At 40.5% G+C, this 8,679-nt stretch overlaps 1 long non-coding RNA gene across 1 annotated transcript in view; it reads right to left on the bottom strand.

The window, feature by feature from the left end:
* Positions 1-2,596, bottom strand: part of LOC111669577 (uncharacterized) — a 30,278-nt gene extending 27,682 nt beyond the window's left edge. Inside the window, exon 1 of the long non-coding RNA XR_002761796.2 lies at positions 2,360-2,596. This is a non-coding gene — a long non-coding RNA (uncharacterized LOC111669577). The remainder of the gene's footprint in view (positions 1-2,359) is intronic.
* Between the last annotated feature and the right edge of the window lie 6,083 nt (positions 2,597-8,679).

The following is an 8,679-nucleotide window of genomic DNA, read 5'->3' on the forward strand; positions in this document are numbered from 1 at the left end:
ATTTATCCTTAATCAACAGATATGATATGTCTGAACTTTGTCAACATGACACACACATGCATTGGGTAAGGTGTGTTTGGAGCAGTTGCAGTTGATTAATTATGGAACTGCTGTGCATATAATTTCTTTCCTGCCAGACTGAGTGCAGGCTTTGCGGGAGCTGGTTCCACCGGAGCTGTGTCGGTCAACCACATGTCGACAGAGACTTATTGTCCTGCATGTGCTTAGCATCTGAAGGAAACAATAAGAGTCCCTTGTCAAACCATGCCAAGAGTGATTGTGTATTTCATGTTAAATTGATTGTGTATGCTGATATACTGCTTCTTATTTCTGACCTCATAATGCATTTGATAATTTGATGTCTAACACATCTCTTCTACATTTGTTTACACATTATTTGATCTCTGATATGACATACTCTACCTATACTATGGCCAGACGTCATGGCAACAGCATCATTTAAGGGATCAACATCAGAAACATCTAATGCAGGGGTCTCCAACAGGTGGCTCACGAGATACCAGTAGTTTACCCCGTTTCAGAGTGGATCACCCAAACGTTCACAGAATATAGTCTGTACAAACTATGGATGTATGGTAAAACCTTTAAGGATCACAACTTCATACACCCCCCCCCCCTCTTCAACGCCAAATCATTATCAGTCAGTTGTCAGTCAAATGAGTTTGTTTACATCAGATCAGCTGTAGGTGACATGCATTGATATCAACTCTTCTGATAACAGAACAGATACAAACTAAACTTTTTATTATTAACCTTTATTTAGACAGAGGAATCCATTGAGACTGAGGTCTCATTTTCAATGGCGTCCTGGTTATATACAATAGAAAACAGTCAAACATTCGTTCATTAAAACAATCAATACAAAAACACCCAATCTCAACAGCACCTTATCAATTAATAGCATAAAATAAAATAAAAAAAGTTAAAATTTATGTTAAATTATATAAAACATTTACTGCCCTCAACATCAGATTCAAATAACAAATCTTAAAAAGTGCTTAATTTAATTTATTTATTTAACCTTATTGCTTATTTAACTTAATTGTCTCTTGAAGGTTATTCTAGTTTCTAGGCACGCAATAGCTAAAAGCAGTTTTACCCAGTTGGGTTTTGATTTTTCCAACAAACAGAAATATGTTGCCATGGATACAGTGAGTTAAAACTGGCTTCAACTTGAGCCCTGTTTTTTTAAGCCCATGTTTGTTTACATGATGAAAAAATGAAGCTATTTTTTAACTTCCTGTTTGTTAAGTACTATTGATGTACTGACAACTATTACTTAGTAAGGAGCTTCTTCTCCGGTTTCTAATCAGATTCATGAAGGTTTATTTGCAGTGGTGTTTTCATGTCTGTATTCAGGTCTGACTGAATCATGACTCAGATTTTTGTCTGATGTTTCAGATGTGGATATTGATATTTGATGACTTGTTAAATGATCTTATTGATCTGATTTTTTTGGAGATCAGTTTGAGTGTTTTGATAGGACATGTGAATAAATATAACCAGTAATATAAGACATGAGGAGCTCTCAGTCCCTGATCTAACGGCAAAACCCAGCAGCCTGTGGCTCACCATGTGGGTCACTTACAGGCAAACTAGTCGTCAGTTTGACCAGGGTTCGATCCGAAATTTTTTTAACTACTACTAATGTTTTAATGGGACTAAACGTGCGTGTTCTTATGAATTTCATTTTTTAGCTTAAGTTTTGGCAACCACCATTTTCATGGATATGACTCTGCGACTATAAACATTTGGAGTTTGTTCCGATGAGCTAAAACGTAAACAAAGATCACAAGTTAACACGATCACCAGTTAAACCGGCAGCTCACTGACACAGCTCCAAAGCTGAGGTCTGATGCCACAACACTGCCTGCGACTAAACACAGATTAAACACACTCATCATACCAAGGTGCCGTTACATGAAAAAGAAGAAGAAGAATACCTGAAAGGCATCATTAAAGAAACTGGAGAAACTTTATCTAAACAACCAGCAGCCCGCCGTGGGCTGCAGCTAGCATGCTAACCGCTAGCTGCAAAGCAACAGTCTCAACAGACTGCCGCTGATATTAGCATAGCTAACGCCAGCTCCCAGAGGCTCGGGTGGTGCTCTGACATGTACCTGTACCTGTGAGCAGACCTGCGGCCTCAGCCCTCTTTTCTTCGTCTTCTATTAGCCCTGCGGTGCTGGCACATTCATGATGCTTCCCAGTGCAGACGCCAGTCCCCTAGCCACAGGGATAACGCTACAGCTAGCTGCTGGCGCGATCACAACTACTCTGAGGAGCAGTTTCAGCTCCGAGACGTTCATGTGGCATCTGTCAGGGATTTCAGACTCACCAGTGTTGGTTTTCAGCGGGCAGCGGTCCGGGCAGAGGAAGGGAGCACAACAAGTCTCAGTGTTTGGAGTTAAAAGTCAACTTCAGCGCCTCTCTGCTCACTCCGCCATCTTGGTTCTGCTGGAAAACCTGGACTCAACCAAGTCTGGCATACCGAGGGGGTGGGGGGTTTAAAATGCAACCTACAACGTGATCTGTCTGAAGTTTGTTTTCACAGAACAAAGTCCAAAGGTAGTCAGAGAATTATCAGCTGTTCAGGTCACATTAAGGACGGTCAGTGATTGCTCATTTTAGCAACAGATCACTCCTGATCCCACAGTTACCGCACGGAAATAGTGTGTGTGTGTGTGTGTGTGTGTGTGTGTGTGTGTGTGTGTGTGTGTGTGTGTGTGTGTGTGTGCGTGTGTCTCTGTGTGTGTGTGGGTGTGTGTGTGAAGCTTTACAGATGTTCAGTGCAAAACAAGTTGATTCACCTCATGATCACAGTCACAGACTATTTATCAGTCATATATGAATTTTATTAACCACAAATCAGACTGATACATATGGATATAGGTTTATTGATTAGTTCTGTTTATTAGGAACACCGAGCTGAAACTAAGCCAGTCTGATCAGCCAGTGCTGCGACAGATCCTCCTGCATGAAGGTGTTGATGATCCCCTCAAACTGTTTCAGAGATGTGTTGGTACAGCTGGAGGATCATTTATTTAACTTGGCTTTTAATTAGTTCTCTCATATTTTACTATTCTCATTGGTTTCTGTTTTTTATTTTCATTTACATATTTTATCATCTACTGTTTTTCTGTTGTCTAATTTCATTGTGCTTCAATCCGCCCTAATTTTATCGTATTTGATTTTTAATTGTAAAGCACTTTGAGCTACATATCTTGTATGAAAAGGGCTCTATAGATAAAGTTCATTATTATTATTGTTGTTGTTATTATTAATATTATTATTGTTATTATTATTATTATTATTGTCATCATTATTTTGGAGGATGGAGTTTATGATGCTGTTGAACTGTTTTGGTACCACTTTACAATTAGATGTCTTTTATAAAGGATTTATGAATGGTTTATAACTAGTTTATTAATGAGCTTGTTAACAGTTGATAAATCACTTATAAGCTGTTATAACACATTAAATAAAAAGTATAATGAGTAAATGACCATTAATAAATGGTGATGTGTTTCACAGTTTACAATAAGGCTTCTTTTACCAGTTATAAATGGTAGTAACTCATTAGTAAGATTAATGAGTTGTAAACATTAACTTGATCTTGACAAATTGTGAGTCTGCATCAATGTGTGAAAACTTTGTTATAACTTTGTTATAACTGGTTTATAATTGTTTATTTATGATTTATAAAGTGAAAACAACCAAATTAAATAACTAATTGTAAACCATTTATAAATCCTTGTGTAGTGTAGTCTTATTGTGAAGTGGTAATGATAATAATTATCACTGTAATATATTTACTTTCATCCATGCTAAAGTGTCATCCTGTTAAACACCAGTGACATCAGATTGACACTGTGGTCATTTGTCCACAGACTGATTGTGAAGTGTGTTTGGGATGTGAGAGGGAGGTCAGCCAAGCATAGGATGACACGTTAGCAAGGATTACTGAATGGGCCCACTGGGCACAGGGGCCCAGGGGCCCAGGGGGCCAGGGGCCCAGGGGCTGGAAAGATTAGAGGGACAAAAGGCCAGAGCCTCTGTATGAAGTGTTAATATTTCTTGTTTGTGGCCGTCTTGTGTCTCTTTCAGTCTGGGGGTCATATAGGAAGGGTGGGGGACCTTTTACCTATTTGTGTCCTCAGGGGCCCATTTTCTAATAATCAGTCTATTGATGTTAGCCAAACAATGCCTGAAGAAACTGAGCTCTCTCAACCTGAGCTCTGCAATGGCCGAACAAGCCATGGCCTAACCAGCAAACAGATAAATGTTGAACATTGTGAAACAGGGGAGAACTACAATTAACTACAATTACAATCAGAGACAGAAAGACAGTCAGTTAACCGACCAAAACCTGAACATTCTCTGTTCATGGAAAGTGTTACCATGTGTTTTTAAACACACCAGAATATAATTTACCTGTAAATCCTTTTTTAACCACAATGTCATTTTGAAATAACACTTATGATGTCATCAGGGTCACCACAGCTTCAGCCTCAACATTTATACCAGAGTCTGATTGACAACCTGAGTGAAGAGTTGTGGCAAAACAATCTGAACTCAGGCTCCACTTACTGGCTTTGTCAGCACTTTCAACCACGTCTTACTGTCTTCATCACCAAACTGGCTCAGGTGTGGTCACATGATCTGAATATGAAAATTTAAGTGAGTGGAGATAGTAACCTCTCTGTGGGTACAGATGGTAGTTTGAGTCATTGTGTTGTTGACTTCACAGTGACATGGTTAGTATGTGTCGGTGTGTCTATCCAGCACATGGTGTTCTGTTATGGTTGCAAAAAGTCATTGTAACTGTCCTCAAGCTGAGCAGCCGAATAACCAGACCACACGACAGTGTGTTTAACATTTTTAGTTCAAAATAGGCAAATTATGCAGCTAATTTAGGCCCATAGCACAACAATAATTGGTATTATTTTATTCTCATTTTAACTGATTGAAAAGTCTGGATATTTCATGATGTTGCAGCATGATGTTGGACCTCTGCTTCCTGGGCACCATTGTCACCGGGGCATCAAGTGGCAGCTGAACATCAGCTCCCTCATCAAGAACGCCCAGCAGAGGCTGTACTTCCTGCGGCAGCTGAAGAAGTTCAACCTGCAAAGGATAATGATGGTGAAGTTTTTACACCTCCATCATCGAGTCCATCCTCACCTCCTCCATCACCACCTGGTACGCTGCTGCCACCGCCGCTGCCAAGGACAAGAGCAGACTGCAGCGTATCATTCACTCTGCCGAGAAGGTGATCGCCACAATCTGCCAACGATCCAGGACCTGTACACCTCCAGGACCCGTTCACCTCCAGGGCCCTGAGGTGAGCAGTAAAGATTCTACATTGCACATTCCCATTTGTATTGCATATATTTTTATGATCTATAATATTTCTTCACATTTTATTGTAAATATTTTATTTTATTGTTGAATGTTTCTATTAATATCTTAAGGTATTTGACCTGCTGTATTGGCCTACTTGTTTAATCTTTGTTTATATTTCTTTTCTTCTTCTTATGTTTATTGAGACGCACCAAAACACCAAAGCGAACTCCTTGTATTGAAAACCTACTTGGCAATAAACCAGATTCTGATTCTGATTCTGATTCTGATTCTGAAATCAGAGGAGATCCATCAGATCAGTGATCAGTGAGTCACAGTCAGAGCTTTGATTTATTCTGGATTCAATCTCCCAGCTGACAGAGGAGGAGACCTGATGATGGAAAGGTTTTTAAATCAAAATGTAATGAGTGAACTTCATGCCACGTACAGTGTCTCCACTTTACAGCTGATCCTCAGACAGTCCTGGTGGCCGGTGGGATGTTCTTAAGACAAATATATAGATCACAGCTGTATGTCAAAGAAACGATTGTGCTGGGATCACATCAGCTGCAGCAGCGTCTTCGCGTTAACCGGGTTGGATTATTCCAAACTGATGTTTTGAATGAGACTGCTGAGGTTCTCTACTTCTTATGCTCTGTATCTGAGCCTCTTGAAGTCAGTCAAGTGGTTCAGACAGGCATCTGGTTAATTGTGTATGCACAGCCCCATATGCTGAGGCAGCAGAGAGGTCTGCACAGTCCTCAGTGAAGTCCTGGATCTTCCTGCAGCAGCTGTCTGAGGTGAATATCTCTTGATCATGTTTGCTTCCGAGGCGGCCGCTAATGCGATTTGACTTCCACTCATTAGCACAGGCCCAAAGTCACAGGAGTGCCATAAAAAAGAATAAATCTGTAAAAGAATAAGAAAATAATGTGGAAATTTAAAGAGGAATACATGAATATTTGATATTATGCAATTGTTTTTGCTAGTCCTTGAAGGGACGAGCTGTCAGTCAACTGGCTGTGGTCAGGCTCTCCGGCCCAGGCTGAGTAGTCGATTCATACACACATGAATCCAGTTTGACAGGAGCTTTTAGTGTGGACAACAGGAAATGGATGCAGATTTGCACATGGGCAGTATGACACCAAGCATCAATGTCTGGGGTTAAACATGAACCCAACAGTGAAGAACCAGAAGCTGCAGTTCCTCTAACGACCACTAGAGTCTGGCTCCAACAGTGAGTCAGTCCCCATCGACTCCCATGTTAAAATGTCCAACTTTACAGCAGAAATAAACATGTTTACAGCCTGGTACAAAAACAGCTTTGGGTCTTTAGAGTTAATTTCCTCCTTCATGACAACTGTTTATATAACTCACCTGTTTACATTTTATTTAGGACTAAAGTTATGTGTAATTGAGGGCGTGGCCTCTTTGAGTGACAGGTGGGTGCACATATGCTTGTCACAAACCGATATGATCCGAAGTCTCAGCTCCACACACACCCCTCCTCTTCGACCATTTTTGGACTAGCTGGGAGTTAGGGGCGGAGTCAGACACTGCCAAGATGGCAACGGTGAAGCAGCTCACTCTGAGCTTAAAAACTGCTCTTCATAAACCTGTGAGTGACATCACACAGGCTTATCTTTATATACAGTCTAAATGTAACACCCAGGACATACTGCCAGTGCTGTGTGTGCCTGGCATCCACGTACTAAAATGGTTAAAAGAATATAACTTTTATAATTTAGTGACAAATTCAGTGAAAGGTGTCAGTTTTATGTAATGTTAATAGTATGATGTCAATATGACCAGCAACAGATGGTGTCTCTGTTTATTTTAGCTGGGAACTAAAGTGGAAGAAGTGATGTAGCATCCATCAGTTGCACAGAGACAGACACCCTGCTGCGTGACATGCTAACTGAGACCAGGTTGACATGAGCACAGAAGTCGTGCAGGTGTGATGTTAAATGTGTCACCACCCACGGGTGTGACTCATTTGGACAGGGGCAGAGTGGTGTGTCATTTATTGATAATGCAGAGCAGGGAGAGCATCAGTTGCACAGAGACAGACACCCTGCTGCGTGACATGCTAACTGAGACCAGGTTGACATGAGCACAGAAGTCGTGCAGGTGTGATGTTAAATGTGTCACCACCCACGGGTGTGACTCATTTGGACAGGGGCAGAGTGGTGTGTCATTTATTGATAATGCAGAGCAGGGAGAGGGTTTTTTTCAACATGGCAGAGAGAGAACAGCTTGATGGGCCTCACACATGATATGCATTTGCTTGTGGAACAGAGGACGAGGAACATCCCGAGCCAGTGGATCAACAGTTTGAGCTTTTAAATAATAATTTAATTAAAGCAGAGAAAGACAGGATAGCGCCACAAATGAATATGTTGCGTTATTAATAAACACTTTTATTTGTGTATTCTCACATCTTCATATAAAATGAAGGGAATCTACATCCACTTCATCAGCAGTAAAGAATGTGAACATGATATCTGCTGACTGAGGCTGTGGGCTGGAAGATCACGGAGGCAAACGGAAAATGTCCAACTCACAGGCTCCAGTCAGACAGCTGTTTTCTGACTCCTCTCCCAGTGAAACTGTATCTGACACGAGCCTGGACATGGCTGAAGATGACTGCTCAGATGTCTTGCTAGACCACAGGAGAAATAAAAGTAATCTAACCTCAACGTGCTTGTTTTATTGAGATATCAGGGTCATTATTTTGTGATGCAGTCTCTTGTTTTCTGAATTCTCCAAAAATACGGAGCGGAGAAAAGACAGGGGTAGAACATCAAAGATAATGAAAGAGAAAGAGAAAATTAAATTAAATTAAATAAAAGAGCTCAAAAATTTTAACATGTTAAATTAATCCCTTAAGGCCAGTCACCACAACAGAGCACCATACAGGAGACATTACAAAGGTACAGAATAGATGTACCAGTGATGTCCAGAGGAGTGAGAAAGAGAATGGGGGAACATTTAGTAAGGTTAATACAATTTCCATACATTGGTACAAAAATAAAACTATACATACATGCATACACTGATGTCCGTGTGCATGTATAAAATTTATCTTCTTGTCAGCCCACAGCTGATTGTGAAATATTACCCATGTAGCAACTAAAATCAGCCCAGTGTTTATCACTGCGATGTGGATTTCTTTTCAGATTAAAAGACAGAAAGATATATGTTTTTTTTCTGATGCCATGTAGGAGGAGATTTCTTTAAACCGCATAGGGATAGGAGGAGGGTCTTCACTTTTCCATGACAAAGCAATGCATTTGTCACCAGCGTTCGTGACCA

This window comes from Seriola lalandi, unplaced genomic scaffold (genome assembly GCF_002814215.2).
Source record: "Seriola lalandi dorsalis isolate HSWRI2012SDOR001 ecotype SW California unplaced genomic scaffold, Sedor1 jcf7180002054795, whole genome shotgun sequence".
NCBI classification, from domain to species: domain Eukaryota; kingdom Metazoa; phylum Chordata; class Actinopteri; order Carangiformes; family Carangidae; genus Seriola; species Seriola lalandi.